Source organism: Camelus bactrianus, chromosome 23, assembly GCF_048773025.1.
Source record: "Camelus bactrianus isolate YW-2024 breed Bactrian camel chromosome 23, ASM4877302v1, whole genome shotgun sequence".
NCBI lineage: Eukaryota > Metazoa > Chordata > Mammalia > Artiodactyla > Camelidae > Camelus > Camelus bactrianus.
Genome location: NC_133561.1, coordinates 35,185,460 through 35,208,670, shown reverse-complemented (window position 1 = coordinate 35,208,670; position 23,211 = coordinate 35,185,460).

Here is a 23,211-nt window from a genome sequence, read left to right as displayed (position 1 = left end):
AAACCAGAGCAAATGTTTCTCCTGCAACCCGTTCCCTTTGTGCTAGATGAATGAACGTCTCTCCACATGCTCAGTTCTGAGAGATATATGTGCGTGAATGCCGTCCTTCACCTAGCTTGTTGGGAACACAAAGTATCTCTTCAGTTGCAAACTCCACTCCATACATATATATGGGGAGGTACTAGCTCCAACTCGGTTTTACAGTGAAAACTGCAGGAACTTCAAAACTGCACTAGGAAACAGACTGAGAAACTAGAGTAAAAGTTTCCCCTGCAACCCGTTCCCTTTGTGCTAGATGAACGAATGTCTCTCCACATGCTCAGTTCTGAGAGATAAGTGTGTGTGAAAGCCGTCCTTCACCTAGATTGTTGGGAACACAAAGTTTCTCTTCAGTTGCAAACTCCACTCCATACATATATATGGGGAGGTACTAGCTCCAACTCGGTTTTAAAGTGAAAACTGCAGGAACTTCAAACCGGCACTAGGAAACAGACTGAGAAACCAGAGTAAAAGTTTCTCCTGCAAACCGTTCCCTTGGTGCTAGATGAACGAACGTCTCTCCACATGCTCAGTTCTGAGAGATAAGTGTGTGTGAAAGCAGTCCTTCACCTAGCAAGTTGGGAACACAAAGTTTCTTTTCAGTTGCAAACTCCACTCCATACATATATATGGGGAGGTACTAGCTCCAACTCGGTTTTACTGTGAAAACTGCAGGAACTTCAAACCGGCACTAGGAAACAGACTGAGAAACCAGAGTAAAAGTTTCTCCTGCAACCAGTTCCCTTGGTGCTAGATGAACAGACGTCTCTCCACATGCTCAGTTCTGAGAGATAAATGTGTGTGATAGCCGTCCTTCACCAACTTGTTGGGAACACAAAGATTCTTTTCAGTTGCAAACTACACTCCATACATATATATGGGGAGGTACTAGCTCCAACTCGGTTTTACAGTGAAAACTGCAGGAACTTCAAACCGGCAGTAGGAAACAGACTGAGAAACCAGAGTAAAATTTCTCCTGCAACCCGTTCCCTTGGTGCTAGATGAACGAACGTCTCTTCACATACTCAGTTCTGAGAGATAAGTGTGTGTGAAAGCAGTCCTTCACCTAGCAAGTTGGGAACACAAAGTTTCTTTTCAGTTGCAAACTCCACTCCATACATATATATGGGGAGGTACTAGCTCCAACTCGGTTTTACAGTGAAAACTGCAGGAACTTCAAACCGGCACTAGAAAACAGACTGAGAATCCACAGTAAAAGTTTCTCCTGCAACCCGTTCCCCTGGTGCTAGATGAACGAACGTCTCTCCACATGCTCAGTTCTGAAAGATAAGTGTGTGTGAAAGCCGTCCTTCACCCAGCTTGTTGGGAACACAAAGTTTCTCTTCAGTTGCAAACTCCACTCCATACATATATATGGGGAGGTACTAGCTCCAACTCGGTTTTACAGTGAAAACTGCAGGGACTTCAAACCGGCACTAGGAAACAGACTGAGAAACCAAAGTAAAAGTTTCTCCTGCAACCCGTTCCCTTGGTGCTAGATGAACGAACGTCTCTCCACATGCTCAGTTCTGAGAGATAAGTGTGTGTGAAAGCCGTCCTTCACGTAGCATGTTGGGAACACAAAGATTCTTTTCAGTTGCAAACTCCACTCCATACATATATATGCGGAGGTACTAGCTCCAACTCGGTTTTACAGTGAAAACTGCAGGAACTTCAAACCGGCACTAGGAAACAGACTGAGAAACCAGAGTAAAAGTTTCTCCTGCAACCCGTTCCCTTGGTGCTAGATGAACGAACGTCTCTCCACATGCTCAGTTCTGAGAGATAAGTGTGTGTGAAAGCCGTCCTTCACCTAACTTGTTGGGAACACAAAGTTTCTTTTCAGTTGCAAACTCCACTCCATACATATATATGGGGAGGTACTAGCTCCAACTCGGTTTTACTGTGAAAAATGCAGGAATTTCAAAACGGCACTATGAAACAGAGCGAGAATCCAGAGTAAAAGTTTCTCCTGCAAACTTTTCCCTTGATGCTAGATGAACGAAAGTCTCTCCACATGCTCATTTCTGAGAGATAAATGTGTGAGGAAGCCGTCCTTCACCTAGCTTGTTGGGAACACAAAGTTTCTCTTCAGTTGCAAACTCCACTCCATACATATATATGGGGAGGTACTAGCTCCAACTCGGTTTTACAGTGAAAACTGCAGGAACTTCAAACCGGCACTAGGAAACAGACTGAAAAACCAAAGTAAAAGTTTCTCCTGCAACCCGTTCCCCTTGTGCTAGATGAACGAACGTCTCTCCACATGCTCAGTTCTGAGAGATATGTGGGTGTGAAAGCCGTCCTTCACCTAGCTTGTTGGGAACACAAAGTTTCTCTTTAGTTGCAAACTCCACTCCATACATATATATGGGGAGGTACTAGCTCCAACTCGGTTTTACAGTGAAAACTGCAGGAACATCAAACCGGCACTAGGAAACAGACTGAGAAACTATAGAAAAAGTTTCTCCTGCAACCCGTTCCCTTTGTGCTAGATGAACGAACGTCTCTCCATATGCTCAGTTCTGAGAGAAAAGTGTGTGTGAAAGCCGTCCTTCACCTAGAATGTTGGGAACACAAAGTTTCTCTTCAGTTGCAAACTCCACTCCATACATATATATGTGGAGGTACTAGCCCCAACTCGGTTTTACAGTGAAAACTGCTGGAACTTCAAACCGGCACTAGGAAACAGACTGAGAAACCAGAGTAAAAGTTTCTCCTGCAACCCGTTCCCTTTGTGCTAGATGAACGAACGTCTCTCCACATGCTCATTTCTGAGAGAAAAGTGTGCGTGAATGCCGTCCTTCACCTAGCTTGTTGGGAACACAAAGTTTCTCTTCAGTTGCAAACTCCACTCCATACATATATATGGGGAGGTACTAGCTCCAACTTGGTTTTACAGTGAAAACTGCAGGAACTTCAAACTGGCACTAGGAAACAGACTGAGAAACCAGTGTAAAATTTCTCCTGCAACCCGTTCCCTTTGTGCTAGATGAACGAACGTCTCTCCACATGCTATGTTCTGAGAGATAAGTGTGTGTGAAAGCCGTCCTTCACCTAGATTGTTGGGAACACAAAGTTTCTCTTCAGTTGCAAACTCCACTCCATACATATATATGGGGAGGTACTAGCTCCAACTCGGTTTTACAGTGAAAATTGCAGGAACTTCAAACCGGCACTAGGAAACAGACTGAGAAACCAGAGTAAAAGTTTCTCCTGCAACCCGTTCCCTTTGTGCTAGATGAACGAACGTCTTTCCACATGCTCAGTTCTGAGAGATAAGTGTGTGTGAAAGCCGTCCTTCACCCAGCTTGTTGGGAACACAAAGATTCTCTTCAGATGCAAACTCCAACCCATACATATATATGGGGAGGTACTAGCTCCAACTCTGTTTTACAGTGAAAACTGCAGGAACTTCAAACCGGCACTAGGAAACAGACTGAGAAACCAGAGTAAAAGTTTCGCCTGCAAACCGTTCCACTTGTGCTAGATGAACGAACGTCTCTCCACATGCTCACTTCTGAGAGATATGTGTGTGTGAAAGCCGTCCTTCACCTAGCTTGTTGGGAACACAAAGTTTCTCTTCAGTTGCAAACTCCACTCCATACATATATATGGGGAGGTACTAGCTCCAACTCGGTTTTACAGTGAAAACTGCAGGAACTTCAAACCGGCACTAGGAAACAGACTGAGAAACCAGTGTAAAAGTTTCTCCTGCAACCCTTTCCCTTTGTGCTAGATGAACGAACGTCTCTCCACATGCTGTGTTCTGTGAGATAAGTGTGTGTGAAAGCCGTCCTTCACCCAGCTTGTTGGGAACACAAAGTTTCTCTTCAGTTGCAAACTCCACTTCATACATATATATGGGGAGGTACTAGCTCCAACTCGGTTTTACAGTGAAAACTGCAGGAACTTCAAACCGGCACTAGGAAACAGACTGAGAAACCAGAGTAAAAGTTTCTCCTGCAACCCGTTCCCCTTGTGCTACATGAACGAACGTCTCTCCACATGCTCAGTTCTGAGAGATATGTGTGCGTCAAAGCCGTCCTTCACCTAGCTTGTTGGGAACACAAAGTTTCTCTTTAGTTGCAAACTCCACTCCATACATATATATGGGGAGGTACTAGCTCCAACTCGGTTTTACAGTGAAAACTGCAGGAACTTCAAACCGGCACTAGGAAACAGACTGAGAAACCAGAGTAAAAGTTTCTCCTGCAACCCGTTCCCTTTGTGGTAGATGAACGAACGTCTCTCCACATGCTCAGGTCTGAGAGATAAGTGTGCGTGAATGCCGTCCTTCACCTAGCTTGTTGGGAACACAAAGTTTCTCTTCAGTTGCAAACTCCACTCCATACATATATATAGGGAGGTAATAGCTCCAACTTGGTTTTACAGTGAAAACTGCAGGAACTTCAAACTGGCACTAGGAAACAGACTGAGAAACCAGTGTAAAAGTTTCCCCTGCAACCCGTTCCCTTTGTGCTAGATGAACGAACGTGTCTCAACATGCTCTGTTCTGAGAGATATGTGTGTGTGAAAGCCGTACTTCACCTAGCTTGTTGGGAACACAAAGTTTCTCTTCAGTTGCAAACTCCAACCCATACATATATATGGGGAGGTACTAGCTCCAACTCGGTTTTACAGTGAAAATTGCAGGAACTTCAAACCGGCACTAGGAAACAGACTGAGAAACCAGAGTTAAAGTTTCTCCTGCAACCCGTTCCCTTTGTGCTAGATGAACGAACGTCTTTCCACATGCTCAGTTCTGAGAGATAAGTGTGTGTGAAAGCCGTCCTTCACCCAGCTTGTTGGGAACACAAAGTTTCTCTTCAGTTGCAAACTCCAACCCATACATATATATGGGGAGGTACTAGCTCCAACTCTGTTTTACAGTGAAAAATGCAGGAACTTTAAACCGGCACTAGGAAACAGACTGAGAAACCAGAGCAAATGTTTCTCCTGCAACCCGTTCCCTTTGTGCTAGATGAACGAACGTCTCTCCACATGCTCAGTTCTGAGAGATAAATGTGCGTGAATGCCGTCCTTCACCTAGCTTGTTGGGAACACAAAGTTTCTCTTCAGTTGCAAACTCCACTCCATACATATATATGGGGAGGTACTAGCTCCAACTCGGTTTTACAGTGAAAACTGCAGGAACTTCAAACCGGCACTAGGAAACAGACTGAGAAACTAGAGTAAAAGTTTCCCCTGCAACCCGTTCCCTTTGTGCTAGATGAACGAATGTCTCTCCACATGCTCAGTTCTGAGAGATAAGTGTGTGTGAAAGCCGTCCTTCACCTAGATTGTTGGGAACACAAAGTTTCTCTTCAGTTGCAAACTCCACTCCATACATATATATGGGGAGGTACTGGCTCCAACTCGGTTTTACAGTGAAAACTGCAGGAACTTCAAACCGGCACTAGGAAACAGACTGAGAAACCAGAGTAAAAGTTTCTCCTGCAACCCGTTCCCTTTGCGCTAGATGAACCAACGTCTCTTCACATGCTCAGTTCTGAGAGATAAGTGTGCGTGAATGCCGTCCTTCACCTAGCTTGTTGGGAACACAAAGTTTCTCTTCAGTTGCAAACTCCACTCCATACATATATATGGGGACGTACAAGCTCCAACTCGGTTTTACAGTGAAAACTGCAGGAACTTCAAACCGGCACTAGGAAACAGACTGAGAAACCAGAGTAAAAGTTTCTCCTGCAACACGTTCTCTTTTTTCTAGATGAACGAACGTCTCTCCACATGCTCAGTACTGAGAGATATGTGTGTTTGAAAGCCGTCCTTCACCCAGCTTGTTGGGAACACAAAGTTTCTCTTCAGTTGCAAACTCCACTCCATACATATATATGGGGAGGTACTAGCTCCAACTTGGTTTTACAGTGAAAACTGCAGGAACTTCAACCCGGCAGTAGGAAACAGACTGAGAAACCAGTGTAAAAGTTTCTCCTGCAACCCGTTCCCTTTGTTCTAGATGAACGAACGTCTCTCCACATGCACAGTTCTGAGAGATAAGTGTGTGTGAAAGCCGTCAATCACTGAGCTTGTTGGGAACACAAAGTTTCTCTTCAGTTGCAAACTCCACTCCATACATACATATGGGGAGGTACTAGCTACAACTCGGTTTTACAGTGAAAACTGCAGGAACTTCAAACCGGCACTAGGAAACAGACTGAGAATCCAGAGTAAAAGTTTCTCCTGCAACCCGTTCCCTTGGTGCTAGATGAACGAACGTCTCTACACATGCTCAGTTCAGAGAGATAAGTGTGTGTGAAAGCCGTACTTCGCCTAGCTTGTTGGGAACACAAAGTTTCTTTTCAGTTGCAAACTCCACTCCATACATATATATGGGGAGGTACTAGCTCCAACTCGGTTTTACAGTGAAAACTGCAGGAACTTCAAACCGGCACTCGGAAACAGACTGAGAAAATAGAGTAAAAGTTGCTCCTGCAACCCGTTCCCTTGGTGCTAGATGAACGGACGTCTCTCCACATGCTCAGTTCTGAGAGATAAGTGTGTGTGAAAGCAGTCCTTCACCTAGCAAGTTGGGAACACAAAGTTTCCTTTCAGTTGCAAACTCCACTCCATACATATATATGGGGAGGTACTAGCTCCAACTCGGTTTTACAGTGAAAACTGCAGGAATTTCAAAACGGCACTAGAAATCAGACTGAGAAACCACAGTAAAAGTTTCTCCTGCAACCCGTTCCCTTGGTGCTAGATGAACGAACGTCTCTCCACATGCTCAGTTCTGAGAGATAAGTGTGTGTGAAAGCCGTCCTTCATCTAGCTTGTTGGGATCACAAAGATTCTTTTCAGTTGCAAACTCCACTCCATACATATATATGGGGAGGTACTAGCTCCAACTCGGTTTTACAGTGAAAACTGCAGGGACTTCAAACCGGCACTAGGAAACAGACTGAGAAACCAAAGTAAAAGTTTCCCCTGCAACCCGTTCCCTTGGTGCTAGATGAACGAACGTCTCTCCACATGCTCAGTTCTGAGAGATAAGTGTGTGTGAAAGCCGTCCTTCACCTAGCATGTTGGGAACACAAAGATTCTTTTCAGTTGCAAACTTCACTCCATACATATATATGGGGAGGTACTAGCTCCAACTCGGTTTTACAGTGAAAACTGCAGGAACTTCAAACCGGCACTAGGAAACAGACTGAGAAACCAGAGTAAAAGTTTCTCCTGCAACCCGTTCCCTTGGTGCTAGATGAACGAACGTCTCTCCACATGCTCAGTTCTGAGAGATAAGTGTGTGTGAAAGCCGTCCTTCAACTAACTTGTTGGGAACACAAAGTTTCTTTTAAGTTGCAAACTCCACTCCATACATATATATGGGGAGGTAATAGCTCCAACTCGGTTTTACATTGAAAAATACAGGAATTTCAAAACGGCACTATGAAACAGAGCGAGAATCCAGAGAAATAGTTTCTCCTGCAAACTTTTCCCTTGATGCTAGATGAACGAAAGTCTCTCCACATGCTCAGTTCTGAGAGATAAATGTGTGAGGAAGCCGTCCTTCACCGAGTTTGTTGGGAACACAAAGTTTCTCTTCAGTTGCAAACTCCACTCCATACATATATATGGGGAGGTACTAGCTCCAACTCGGTTTCACAGTGAAAACTGCAGGAACTTCAAACCGGCACTAGGAAACAGACTGAGAAACCAGAGTAAAAGTTTCTCCTGCAACTCGTTCCCCTTGTGCTAGATGAACGAACGTCTCTCCACATGCTCAGTTCTGAGAGATATGTGTGTGTGAAAGCCGTCCTTCACCTAGCTTGTTGGGAACACAAAGTTTCTCTTTAGTTGCAAACTCCACTCCATACATATATATGGGGAGGTACTAGCTCCAACTCGGTTTTACAGTGAAAACTGCAGGAACTTCAAACCGGCACTAGGAAACAGACTGAGAATCTAGAGAAAAAGTTTCTCCTGCAACCCGTTCCCTTTGTGCTAGATGAACGAACGTCTCTCCATATGCTCAGTTCTGAGAGAAAAGTGTGTGTGAAAGCCGTCCTTCACCCTGAATGTTGGGAACACAAAGTTTCTCTTCAGTTGCAAACTCCACTCCATACATATATATGGGGAGGTACTAGCTCCAACTCGGTTTTACAGTGAAAACTGCTGGAACTTCAAACCGGCACTAGGAAACAGACTGAGAAACCAGAGTAAAAGTTTCTCCTGCAACCCGTTCCCTTTGTGCTAGATGAACGAACGTCTCTCCACATGCTCATTTCTGAGAGAAAAGTGTGCGTGAATGCCGTCCTTCACCTAGCTTGTTGGGAACACAAAGTTTCTCTTCAGTTGCAAACTCCACTCCATACATATATATGGGGAGGTACTAGCTCCAACTTGGTTTTACAGTGAAAACTGCAGGAACTTCAAACCGGCACTAGGAAACAGACTGAGAAACCAGTGTAAAAGTTTCTCCTGCAACCCGTTCCCTTTGTGCTAGATGAACGAACGTCTCTCCACATGCTATGTTCTGAGAGATAAGTGTGTGTGAAAGCCGTCCTTCACCTAGCTTGTTGGGAACACAAAGTTTCTCTTCAGTTGCAAACTCCAACCCATACATATATATGGGGAGGTACTAGCTCCAACACGGTTTTACAGTGAAAATTGCAGGAACTTCAAAACGGCACTAGGAAACAGACTGAGAAACCAGAGTAAATGTTTCTCCTGCAACCCGTTCCCTTTGTACTAGATGAACGAACGTCTTTCCACATGCTCAGTTCTGAGAGATAAGTGTGTGTGAAAGCCGTCCTTCACCCAGCTTGTTGGGAACACAAAGTTTCTCTTCAGATGCAAACTCCAACCCATACATATATATGGGGAGGTACTAGCTCCAACTCTGTTTTACAGTGAAAACTGCAGGAACTTCAAACCGGCACTAGGAAACAGACTGAGAAACCAGAGTAAAAGTTTCGCCTGCAACCCGTTCCACTTGTGCTAGATGAACGAACGTCTCTCCACATGCTCACTTCTGAGAGATATGTGTGTGTGAAAGCCGTCCTTCACCTAGCTTGTTGGGAACACAAAGTTTCTCTTCAGTTGCAAACTCCACTCCATACATATATATGGGGAGGTACTAGCTCCAACTCGGTTTTACAGTGAAAACTGCAGGAACTTCAAACCGGCAGTAGGAAACAGACTGAGAAACCAGTGTAAAAGTTTCTCCTGCAACCCGTTCCCTTTGTTCTAGATGAACGAAAGTCTCTCCACATGCTCAGTTCTGAGAGATATGTGTGTGTCAAAGCCGTCCTTCACCTAGCTTGTTGGGAACACAAAGTTTCTCTTTAGTTGCAAACTCCACTCCATACATATATATGGGGAGGTACTAGCTCCAACTCGGTTTTACAGTGAAAACTGCAGGAACTTCAAACCGGCACTAGGAAACAGACTGAGAAACTAGAGTAAAAGTTTCTCCTGCAACCCGTTCCCTTTGTGCTAGATGAACGAACGTCTCTCCATATGCTCAGTTCTGAGAGAAAAGTGTGTGTGAAAGCCGTCCTTCACCTAGAATGTTGGGAACAGAAAGTTTCTCTTCAGTTGCAAACTCCAACCCATACATATATATGGGGAGTTACTAGCTCCAACTCGGTTTTACAGTGAAAACTGCAGGAATTTCAAACCGGCACTAGGAAACAGACTGAGAAACCAGAGTTAAAGTTTCTCCTGCAACCCGTTCCCTTTGTGCTAGATGAACGAACGTCTTTCCACATGCTCAGTTCTGAGAGATAAGTGTGTTTGAAAGCCGTCCTTCACCCAGCTTGTTGGGAACACAAAGTTTCTCTTCAGTTGCAAACTCTAACCCATACATATATATGGGGAGGTACTAGCTCCAACTCTGTTTTACAGTGAAAAATGCAGGAACATTAAACCGGCACTAGGAAACAGACTGAGATACCAGAGCAAATGTTTCTCCAGCAACCCGTTCCCTTTGTGCTAGATGAACGAACGTCTCTCCACATGCTCAGTTCTGAGAGATATTTGTGCGTGAATGCCGTCCTTCACCTAGCTTGTTGGGAAAACAAAGTTTCTCTTCAGTTGCAAACTCCACTCCATACATATATATGGGGAGGTACTAGCTCCAACTCGGTTTTACAGTGAAAACTGCAGGAACTTCAAACCGGCACTAGGAAACAGACTGAGAAACTAGAGTAAAAGTTTCTCCTGCAACCCGTTCCCTTTGTGCTAGATGAACGAATATCTCTCCACATGCTCACTTCTGAGAGATATGTGTGTGTGAAAGCCGTACTTCACCTAGCTTGTTGGGAACAAAAAGTTTCTCTTCAGTTGCAAACTCCACTCCATACATATATATGGGGAGGTACTAGATCCAACTCGATTTTACAGTGAAAACTGCAGGAACTTCAAACCGGCACTAGGAAACAGACTGAGAAACCAGTGTAAAAGTTTCTCCTGCAACCCGTTCCCTTTGTTCTAGATGAACGAAAGTCTCTCCACATGCTCAGTTCTGAGAGATAAGTGTGTGTGAAAGCCGTCCTTCACCCAGCTTGTTGGGAACACAAAGTTTCTCTTCAGTTGCAAACTCCATTCCATACATATATATGGGAGGTACTAGCTCCAACTCGGTTTTACAGTGAAAACTGCAGGAACTTCAAACCGGCACTAGGAAACAAACTGAGAAACCAGAGTAAAAGTTTCTCCTGCAACCCGTTCCCCTTGTGCTAGATGAACGAACGTCTCTCCACATGCTCAGTTCTGAGAGATATGTGTGTGTCAAAGCCGTCCTTCACCTAGCTTGTTGGGAACACAAAGTTTCTCTTTAGTTGCAAACTCCACTCCATACATATATATGGGGAGGTACTAGCTCCAACTCGGTTTTACAGTGAAAACTGCAGGAACTTCAAACCGGCACTAGGAAACAGACTGAGAAACTAGAGTAAAAGTTTCTCCTGCAACCCGTTCCCTTTGTGCTAGATGAACGAACGTCTCTCCATATGCTCAGTTCTGAGAGAAAAGTGTGTGTGAAAGCCGTCCTTCACCTAGAATGTTGGGAACACAAAGTTTCTCTTCAGTTGCAAACTCCACTCCATACATATATATGGGGAGGTACTAGCTCCAACTCGGTTTTACAGTGAAAACTGCAGGAACTTCAAACTGTTACTAGGAAACAGACTGAGAAACCAGTGTAAAAGTTTCTCCTGCAACCCGTTCCCTTTGTGCTAGATGAACGAACGTCTCTCCACATGCTCTGTTCTGAGAGATAAGTGTGTGTGAAAGCCGTCCTTCACCTAGCTTGTTGGGAACACAAAGTTTCTCTTCAGTTGCAAACTCCAACCCATACATATATATGTGGAGGTACTAGCTCCAACTCGGTTTTACAGTGAAAATTGCAGGAACTTCAAACCGGCACTAGGAAACACACTGAGAAACCAGAGTTAAAGTTTCTACTGCAACTCGTTCCCTTTGTGCTAGATGAACGAACGTCTTTCCACATGCTCAGTTCTGAGAGATAAGTGTGTGTGAAAGCCGTCCTTCACCCAGCTTGTTGGGAACACAAAGTTTCTCTTCAGTTGCAAACTCCAACCCATACATATATATGGGGAGGTACTAGCTCCAACTCTGTTTTACAGTGAAAAATGCAGGAACTTTAAACCGGCACTAGGAAACAGACTGAGAAACCAGAGCAAATGTTTCTCCTGCAACCCGTTCCCTTTGTGCTAGATGAACGAACGTCTCTCCACATGCTCAGTTCTGAGAGATATGTGTGCGTGAATGCCGTCCTTCACCTAGCTTGTTGGGAACACAAAGTTTCTCTTCAGTTGCAAACTCCACTCCATACATATATATGGGGAGGTACTAGCTCCAACTCGGTTTTACAGTGAAAACTGCAGGAACTTCAAACCGGCACTAGGAAACAGACTGAGAAAGTAGAGTAAAAGTTTCTCCTGCAACCCGTTCCATTTGTGCTTGATGAACGAATGTCTCTCCACATGCTCAGTTCTGAGAGATAAGTGTGTGTGAAAGCCGTCCTTCACCTAGATTGTTGGGAACACAAAGTTTCTCTTCAGTTGCAAACTCCACTCCATACATATATATGGGGAGGTACTAGCTCCAACTTGGTTTTACAGTGAAAACTGCAGAAACTTCAAACCGGCACTAGGAAACAGACTGAGAAACCAGAGTAAAAGTTTCTCCTGCAACACGTTCCCTTTGTTCTAGATGAACGAACGTCTCTCCACATGCTCAGTACTGAGAGAAAAGTGTGTTTGAAAGCCGTCCTTCACCCAGCTTGTTGGGAACACAAAGTTTCTCTTCAGTTGCAAACTCCACTCCATACTTATATATGGGGAGGTACTAGCTCCAACTTGTTTTTACAGTGAAAACTGCAGGAACTTCAAACCGGCAGTAGGAAACAGACTGAGAAACCAGTGTAAAAGTTTCTCCTGCAACCCGTTCCCTTTGTTCTAGATGAACGAATGTCTCTCCACATGCACAGTTCTGAGAGATAAGTGTGTGTGAAAGCCGTCCTTCACCCAGCTTGTTGGGAACACAAAGTTTCTCTTAAGTTGCAAACTCCACTCCATACATATATATGGGGAGGTACTAGCTCCAACTCGGTTTTACAGTGAAAACTGCAGGAACTTCAAACCGGCACTAGGAAACAGACTGAGAATCCAGAGTAAAAGTTTCTCCTGCAACCCGTTCCCTTGGTGCTAGATGAACGAACGTCTCTCCACATGCTCAGTTCTGAGAGATAAGTGTGTGTGAAAGCAGTCCTTCACCTAGCAAGTTGGGAACACAAAGTTTCTTTTCATTTGCAATCTCCACTCCATACATATATATGGGGAGGTACTAGCTCCAACTCGGTTTTACAGTGAAAACTGCAGGAACTTCCAACCGGCACTAGAAAACAGACTGAGAAACCACAGTAAAAGTTTCTCCTACAACCCGTTCCCTTGGTGCTAGATGAACGAACGTCTCTCCACATGCTCAGTTCTGAGAGATAAGTGTGTGTGAAAGCCGTCCTTCACCTAGCTTGTTGGGAACACAAAGATTCTTTTCAGTTGCAAACTCCACTCCATACATATATATGGGGAGGTACTAGCTCCAACTCGGTTTTACAGGGAAAACTGCAGGGACTTCAAACCGGCACTAGGAAACAGACTGAGAAACCAAAGTAAAAGTTTCTCCTGCAACCCGTTCCCTTGGTGCTAGATGAACGAACGTCTCTCCACATGCTCAGTTCTGAGAGATAAGTGTGTGTGAAAGCCGTCCTTCACCTAGCATGTTGGGAACACAAAGATTCTTTTCAGTTGCAAACTCCACTCCATACATATATATGGGAAGGTACTAGCTCCAACTCGGTTTTACAGTGAAAACTGCAGGAACTTCAAACCGGCACTAGGAAACAGACTGAGAAACTAGAGTAAAAGTTTCTCCTGCAACCCGTTCCCTTGGTGCTAGATGAACGAACGTCTCTCCACATGCTCAGTTCTGAAAGATAAGTGTGTGTGAAAGCCGTCCTTCACCTAACTTGTTGGGAACACAAAGTTTCTTTTCAGTTGCAAACTCCACTCCATACATATATATGGGGAGGTAATAGCTCCAACTCGGTTTTACAGTGAAAAATGCAGGAATTTCAAAACGGCACTATGAAACAGAGCGAGAATCCAGAGTAAAAGTTTCTCCTGCAAACTTTTCCCTTGATGCTAGATGAACGAAAGTCTCTCCACATGCTCAGTTCTGAGAGATAAATGTGTGAGGAAGCCGTCCTTCACCTAGCTTGTTGGGAACACAAAGTTTCTCTTCAGTTGCAAACTCCACTCCATACATATATATGGGGAGGTACTAGCTCCAACTCGGTTTTACAGTGAAAACTGCAGGAACTTCAAACCGGCACTAGGAAACAGACTGAGAAACCAGAGTAAAAGTTTCTCCTGCAACCCGTTCCCCTTGTGCTAGATGAACGAACGTCTCTCCACATGCTCAGTTCTGAGAGATATGTGTGTGTGAAAGCCGTACTACACCTAGCTTGTTGGGAACACAAAGTTTCTCTTTAGTTGCAAACTCCACTCCATACATATATATGGGGAGGTACTAGCTCCAACTCGGTTTTACAGTGAAAACTGCAGGAACTTCAAACCGGCACTAGGAAACAGACTGAGAAACTAGAGAAAAAGTTTCCCCTGCAACCCGTTCCCTTTGTGCTAGATGAACGAACGTCTCTCCATATGCTCAGTTCTGAGAGAAAAGTGTGTGTGAAAGCCGTACTTCACCTAGAATGTTGGGAACACAAAGTTTCTCTTCAGTTGCAAACTCCACTCCATACATATATATGGGGAGGTACTAGCTCCAACTCGGTTTTACAGTGAAAACTGCAGGAACTTCAAGCCGGCACTAGGAAACAGACTGAGAAACCAGAGTAAAAGTTTCTCCTGCAACCCGTTCCCTTTGTGCTAGAAGAACGAACGTCTCTCCACATGCTCATTTCTGAGAGAAAAGTGTGCGTGAATGCCGTCCTTCACCTAGCTTGTTGGGAACACAAAGTTTCTCTTCAGTTGCAAACTCCACTCCATACATATATATGGAGAGGTACTAGCTCCAACTTGGTTTTACAGTGAAAACTGCAGGAACTTCAAACTGGCACTAGGAAACAGACTGAGAAACCAGTGTAAAAGTTTCTCCTGCAACCCGTTCCCTTTGTGCTAGATGAACGAACGTCTCTCCACATGCTATGTTCTGAGAGATAAGTGTGTGTGAAAGCCGTAGTTCACCTAGCTTGTTGGGAACACAAAGTTTCTCTTCAGTTGCAAACTCCAACCCATACATATATATGGGGAGGTACGAGCTCCAACTCGGTTTTACAGTGAAAATTGCAGGAACTTCAAACCGGCACTAGGAAACAGACTGAGAAACCAGAGTAAAAGTTTCTCCTGCAACCCGTTCCCTTTGTGCTAGATGAACGAACGTCTTTCCACATGCTCAGTTCTGAGAGATAAGTGTGTGTGAAAACCGTCATTCACCCAGCTTGTTGGGAACACAAAGTTTCTCTTCAGATGCAAACTCCAACCCATACATAAATATGGGGAGGTACTAGCTCCAACACTGTTTTACAGTGAAAACTGCAGGAACTTCAAACCGGCACTAGGAAACAGACTGAGATACCAGAGTAAAAGTTTCGCCTGCAACCCGTTCCACTTGTGCTAGATGAACGAACGTCTCTCCACATGCTCACTTCTGAGAGATATGTGTGTGTGAAAGCCGTCCTTCACCTAGCTTGTTGGGAACACAAAGTTTCTCTTCAGTTGCAAACTCCACTCCATACATATATATGGGGAGGTACTAGCTCCAACTCGGTTTTACAGTGAAAACTGCAGGAACTTCAAACCGGCACTAGGAAACAGACTGAGAAACCAGTGTAAAAGTTTCTCCTGCAACCCGTTCCCTTTGTTCTAGATGAACGAAAGTCTCTCCACATGCTCAGTTCTGAGAGATAAGTGTGTGTGAAAGCCGTCCTTCACCCAGCTTGTTGGGAACACAAAGTTTCTCTTCAGTTGCAAACTCCACTCCATACATATATATGGGGAGGTACTAGCTCCAACTCGGTTTTACAGTGAAAACTGCAGGAACTTCAAATCGGCACTAGGAAACAGACTGAGAAACCAGAGTAAAAGTTTCTCCTGCAACCCGTTCCCCTTGTGCTAGATGAACGAACGTCTCTCCACATGCTCAGTTCTGAGAGATATGTGTGTGTCAAAGCCGTCCTTCACCTAGCTTGTTGGGAACACAAAGTTCCTCTTTAGTTGCAAACTCCACTCCATACATATATATGGGGAGGTACTAGCTCCAACTCGGTTTTACAGTGAAAACTGCAGGAACTTCAAACTGGCACTAGGAAACAGACTGAGAAACTACAGTAAAAGTTTCTCCTGCAACCCGTTCCCTTTGTGCTAGATGAACGAACGTCTCCCCATATGCTCAGTTTTGAGAGAAAAGTGTGTGTGAAAGCCGTCCTTCACATAGAATGTTGGGAACACAAAGTTTCTCTTCAGTTGCAAACTCCACTCCATACATATATATGGGGAGGTACTAGCTCCAAATCGGTTTTACAGTGAAAACTGCAGGAACTTCAAACCGGCACTAGGAAACAGACTGAGAAACCAGAGTAAAAGTTTCTCCTGCAACCCGTTCCCTTTGTGCTAGATGAACGAATGTCTCTCCACATGCTCAGGTCTGAGAGATAAGTGTGCGTGAATGCCGTCCTTCACCTAGCTTGTTGGGAACTCAAAGTTTCTCTTCATTTGCAAACTCCACTCCATACATATATATGGGGAGGTACTAGCTCCAACTTGGTTTTACAGTGAAAATTGCAGGAACTTCAACTGGCACTAGGAAACAGACTGAGAAACCAGTGTAAAAGTTTCTCCTGCAAACCGTTCCTTTGTGCTAGATGAACGAACTTCTCTCCACATGCTCTGTTCTGAGAGATAAGTGTGTGTGAAAGCCTTCCTTCACCTAGCTTGTTGGGAACACAAAGTTTCTCTTCAGTTGCAAACTCCAACCCATACATATATATGGGGAGGTACTAGCTCCAACTCGGATTTACAATGAAAATTGCAAGAACTTCAAACCGGCACTAGGAAACAGACTGAGAAACCAGAGTAAAAGTTTCTCCTGCAACCCGTTCCCTTTGTGCTAGATGAACGAACGTCTTTCCACATGCTCAGTTCTGAGAGATAAGTGTGTGTGAAAGCCGTACTTCACCCAGCTTGTTGGGAACACAAAGTTTCTCTTCAGTTGCAAACTCCAACCCATACATATATATGGGGAGGTACTAGCTCCAACTCTGTTTTACAGTGAAAAATGCAGGAACTTTAAACCGGCACTAGGAAACAGACTGAGAAACCAGAGCAAATGTTTCTCCTGCAACCCGTTCACTTTGTGCTAGATGAACGAACGTCTCTCCACATGCTCAGTTCTGAGAGATATGTGTGCGTGAATGCCGTCCTTCACCTAGCTTGTTGGGAACACAAAGTTTCTCTTCAGTTGCAAACTCCACTCCATACATATATATGGGGAGGTACTAGCTCCAACTCGGTTTTACAGTGAAAACTGCAGGAACTTCAAACCGGCACTAGGAAACAGACTGAGAAACTAGAGTAAAAGTTTCTCCTGCAACCCGTTCCCTTTGTGCTAGATGAACGAACGTCTCTCCATATGCTCAGTTCTGAGAGAAAAGTGTGTGTGAAAGCCGTACTTCACCTAGAATGTTGGGAACACAAAGTTTCTCTTCAGTTGCAAACTCCACTCCATACATATATATGGGGAGGTACTAGCTCCAACTCGGTTTTACAGTGAAAACTGCAGGAACTTCAAACCGGCACTAGGAAACAGACTGAGAAACCAGAGTAAAAGTTTCTCCTGCAACCCGTTCCCTTTGTGCTAGATGAACGAACGTCTCTCCACATGCTCATTTCTGAGAGAAAAGTGTGCGTGAATGCCGTCCTTCACCTAGCTTGTTGGGAACACAAAGTTTCTCTTCAGTTGCAAACTCCACTCCATACATATATATGGAGAGGTACTAGCTCCAACTTGGTTTTACAGTGAAAACTGCAGGAACTTCAAACCGGCACTAGGAAACAGACTGAGAAACCAGTGTAAAAGTTTCTCCTGCAACCCGTTCCCTTTGTGCTAGATGAACGAACGTCTCTCCACATGCTATGTTCTGAGAGATAAGTGTGTGTGAAAGCCGTCCTTCACCTAGCTTGTTGGGAACACAAAGTTTCTCTTCAGATGCAAACTCCAACCCATACATAAATATGGGGAGGTACTAGCTCCAACTCTGTTTTACAGTGAAAACTGCAGGAACTTCAAACCGGCACTAGGAAACAGACTGAGATACCAGAGTAAAAGTTTCGCCTGCAACCCGTTCCACTTGTGCTAGATGAACGAACGTCTCTCCACATGCTCACTTCTGAGAGATATGTGTGTGTGAAAGCCGTCCTTCACCTTGCTTGTTGGGAACACAAAGTTTCTCTTCAGTTGCAAACTCCACTCCATACATATATATGGGGAGGTACTAGCTCCAACTCGGTTTTACAGTGAAAACTGCAGGAACTTCAAACCGGCACTAGGACACAGACTGAGAAACCAGTGTAAAAGTTTCTCCTGCAACCCGTTCCCTTTGTTCTAGATGAACGAAAGTCTCTCCACATGCTCAGTTCTGAGAGATAAGTGTGTGTGAAAGCCGTTCTTCACCCAGCTTGTTGGGAACACAAAGTTTCTGTTCAGTTGCAAACTCCACTCCATACATATATATGGGGAGGTACTAGCTCCAACTCGGTTTTACAGTGAAAACTGCAGGAACTTCAAACCGGCACTAGGAAACAGACTGAGAAACCAGAGTAAAAGTTTCTCCTGCAACCCGTTCCCCTTGTGCTAGATGAACGAACGTCTCTCCACATGCTCAGTTCTGAGAGATATGTGTGTGTCAAAGCCATCCTTCACCTAGCTTGTTGGGAACACAAAGTTTCTCTTTAGTTGCAAACTCCACTCCATACATATATATGTGGAGTTACTAGCTCCAACTCGGTTTTACAGTGAAAACTGCAGGAACTTCAAACCGGCACTAGGAAACAGACTGAGAAACTAGAGTAAAAGTTTCTCCTGCAACCCGTTCCCTTTGTGCTAGATGAACGAATGTCTCTCCACATGCTCAGGTCTGAGAGATAAGTGTGCGTGAATGCCGTCCTTCACCTAGCTTGTTGGGAACACAAAGTTTCTCTTCATTTGCAAACTCCACTCCATACATATATATGGGGAAGTACTAGCTCCAACTTGGTTTTACAGTGAAAATTGCAGGAACTTCAAACTGGCACTAGGAAACAGACTGAGAAACCAGTGTAAAAGTTTCCCCTGCAACCCGTTCCCTTTGTGCTAGATGAACGAACGTCTCTCCACATGCTCTGTTCTGAGAGATAAGTGTGTGTGAAAGCCTTCCTTCACCTAGCTTGTTGGGAACACAAAGTTTCTCTTCAGTTGCAAACTCCAACCCATACATATATATGGGGAGGTACTAGCTCCAACTCGGTTTTACAGTGAAAATTGCAGGAACTTCAAACCGGCACTAGGAAACAGACTGAGAAACCAGAATTAAAGTTTCCCCTGCAACCCGTTCCCTTTGTGCTAGATGAACGAACGTCTTTCCACATGCTCAGTTCTGAGAGATAAGTGTGTGTGAAAGCCGTACTTCAACCAGCTTGTTGGGAACACAAAGTTTCTCTTCAGTTGCAAACTCCAACCCATACATATATATGGGGAGGTACTAGCTCCAACTCTGTTTTACAGTGAAAAATGCAGGAACTTTATACCGGCACTAGGAAACAGACTGAGAAACCAGAGCAAATGTATCTCCTGCAACCCGTTCCCTTTGTGCTAGATGAACGAACGTCTCTCCACATGCTCAGTTCTGAGAGATATGTGTGCGTGAATGCCGTCCTTCACCTAGCTTGTTGGGAACACAAAGTTTCTCTTCAGTTGCAAACTCCACTCCATACATATATATGGGGAGGTACTAGCTCCAACTCGGTTTTACAGTGAAACCTGCAGGAACTTCAAACCGGCACTAGGAAACAGACTGAGAAACTAGAGTAAAAGTTTCTCCTGCAACCCGTTCCCTTTGTGCTAGATGAACGAATGTCTCTCCACATGCTCAGTTCTGAGAGATAAGTGTGTGTGAAAGCCGTCCTTCACTTAGGTTGTTGGGAACACAAAGTTCCTTTTCAGATGCAAACTCCACTCCATACATATATATGGGGAGGTACTAGCTCCAACACTGTTTTACAGTGAAAACTGCAGGAACTTCAAACAGGCACTAGGAAACAGACTGAGAAAACAGAGTAAAAGTTTCTCCTGCAAACCGTTCCCTTGGTGCTAGATGAACGAACGTCTCTCCACATGCTCAGTTCTGAGAGATAAGTGTGTGTGAAAGCCGTCCTTCACCTAGCTTGTTGGGAACACAAAGATTCTTTTCAGTTGCAAACTCCACTCCATTCATATATATGGGGAGGTAATAGCTCCAACTCGGTTTTACAGTGAAAACTGGAGGAACTTCAAACCGTGCTAGGAAACAGACTGAGAAATCAGAGTAAAAGATTCTCCTGCAACCCGTTCCCTTGGTGCTAGATGAACGAAAGTCTCTCCACATGCTCAGTTCTGAGAGATAAGTGTGTGTGAAAGCCGTCCTTCACCTAGCTTGTTGGGAACCCAAAGTTTCTTTTCAGTTGCAAACTCCACTCCATACATATATATGGGGAGGTACTAGCTCCAACTCGGTTTTACAGTGAAAACTGCAGGAACTTCAAACCGGCACTAGGAAACAGACTGAGAAACCAGAGTAAAAGTTTCTCCTGCAACCCGTTCCCCTTGTGCTAGATGAACGAACGTCTCTCCACATGCTCAGTTCTGAGAGATATGTGTGTGTGAAAGCCGTCCTTCACCCAGCTTGTTGGGAACACAAAGTTTCTCTTTAGTTGCAAACTCCACTCCATACATATATATGGGGAGGCACTAGCTCCAACTCGGTTTTACAGTGAAAACTGCAGGAACTTCAAACCGGCACTAGGAAACAGACTGAGAAACCAGAGTAAAATTTTCTCCTGCAACCCGTTCCCCTTGTGCTAGATGAACGAACGTCTCTCCACATGCTGTGGTCTGAGAGATAAGTTTGTGTGAAAGCCGTCCTTCACCCAGCTTGTTGGGAACACAAAGTTTCTCTTCAGTTGCAAACTCCAACCCATACATATATATGGGGAGGTACCAGCTCCATCTCTGTTTTACAGTGAAAACTGCAGGAACTTCAAACCGGCACTAGGAAACAGACTGAGAAACCAGAGTAAAAGTTTCTCCTGCAACCCGTTCCCTTGGTGCTAGATGAACGAACGTCTCTCCACATGCTCAGTTCTGAGAGATAAGTGTGTGTGAAAGCCGTACTTCGCCTAGCTTGTTGGGAACACAAAGTTTCTTTTCAGTTGCAAACTCCACTCCATACATATATATGGGGAGGTACTAGCTCCAACTCGGTTTTACAGTGAAAACTGCAGGAACATCAAACCGGCAGTAGGAAACAAACTGAGAAACCAGAGTAAAAGTTTCTCCTGCAACCCGTTCCTTTCGTGCTTGATGAACGAATGTCTCTCCACATGCTCATTTCTGAGAGATAAGTGTGTGTGAAAGCCGTACTTCGCCTAGCTTGTTGGGAACAAAAAGTTTCTTTTCAGTTGCAAACTCCACTCCATACATATATATGGGGAGGTACTAGCTCCAACTCGGTTTTACAGTGAAAACTGCAGGAACTTCAAACCGGCACTAGGAAACAGACTGAGAAAATACAGTAAAAGTTGATCCTCCAACCCATTCCCTTGGTGCTAGATGAACGGACATCTCTCCACATGCTCAGTTCTGAGAGATAAGTGTGTGTGAAAGCCGTCCTTCACTTAGCTTGTTGGGAACACAAAGTTTCTTTTCAGTTGCAATCTCCACTCCATACATATATATGGGGAGGTACTAGCTCCAACTCTGTTTTACAGTGAAAACTGCAGGAACTTCAAACCGGCACTAGGAAACAAACTGAGAAACCAGAGTAAAAGTTTCTCCTGCAACCCGTTCCCTTCGTGTTTGATGAACGAACGTCTCTTCACGTGCTCATTTCTGAGAAATAAGTGTGTGTGAAAGCCGTAATTCGCCTAGCTTGTTGGGAACACAAAGTTTCTTTTCAGTTGCAAACTCCACTCCATACATATATATGGGGAGGTACTACCTCCAACTCGGTTTTACAGTGAAAACTGCAGGAACTTCAAACCGGCACTAGGAAACAGACTGAGAAAATAGAGTAAAAGTTGCTCCTGCAACACGTTCCCTTGGTGCTAGATGAACGGACGTCTCTCCACATGCTCAGTTCTGAGAGATAAGTGTGTGTGAAAGCCGTCCTTCACTTAGCTTGTTGGGAACACAAAGTTTCTTTTCAGTTGCAAACTCCACTCCATACATATATATGGGGAGGTACTAGCTCCAACTCTGTTTTACAGTGAAAACTGCAGGAACTTCAAACCGGCACTAGGAAACAGACTGAGAAAACAGAGTAAAAGTTTCTCCTGCAAACCGTTCCCTTGGTGCTAGATGAACGAACGTCTCTCCACATGCACAGTTCTGAGAGATAAGTGTGTGTGAAAGCCGTCCTTCACCTAGCTTGTTGGGAACACAAAGTTTGTTTTCAGTTGCAAACTCCACTCCATACATATATATGGGGAGGTACTAGCTCCAACTCGGTTTTACAGTGAAAACTGGAGGAACTTCAAACCGTGCTAGGAAACAGACTGAGAAACCAGAGTAAAAGATTCTCCTGCAAACCGTTCCCTTGGTGCTAGATGAACGAAAGTCTCTCCACATGCTCAGTTCTGAGAGATAAGTGTGTGTGAAAGCCGTCCTTCACCTAGCTTGTTGGGAACCCAAAGTTTCTTTTCAGTTGCAAACTCAACTCCATACATATATATGGGGAGGTACTAGCTCCAACTCGGTTTTACAGTGAAAACTGCAGGAACTTCAAACCGGCACTAGGAAACAGAATGAGAAACCAGAGTAAAAGTTTCTCCTGCAACCCGTTCCATTGGTGCTAGATGAACGAACGTCTCTCCACATGCTCAGTTCTGAGAGATAAGTGTGTGTGAAAGCCGCCTTCACCTAGCTTGTTTGGAACACAAAGTTTCTTTTCAGTTGCAAACTCCACTCCATACATATATATGGGGATGTACAAGCTCCAACTCGGTTTTACAGTGAAAACTGCAGGAACTTCAAACCGGCACTAGGAAACAGACTGAGATACCAGAGTAAAAGTTTCTCCTGCAACCAGCTCCCTTGATGCTAGATGAACGAACGTCTCTCCACATGCTCAGTTCTGAGAGATAAGTGTGTGTGAAAGCCGTCCTTCACCTAGCTTGTTGGGAACACAAGGTTTTTTTCAGTTGCAAACACCGTTCCATACATATATATGGGGAGGTACAAGCTCCAACACGGTTTTACAGTGAAAACTGCATGAACTTCAAACCGGCACTAGGAAACAGACTGAGAAACCAGAGTAAAAGTTTCTCCTGCAACCCGTTCCCTTGGTGTTAGATGAACGAACGTCTCTCC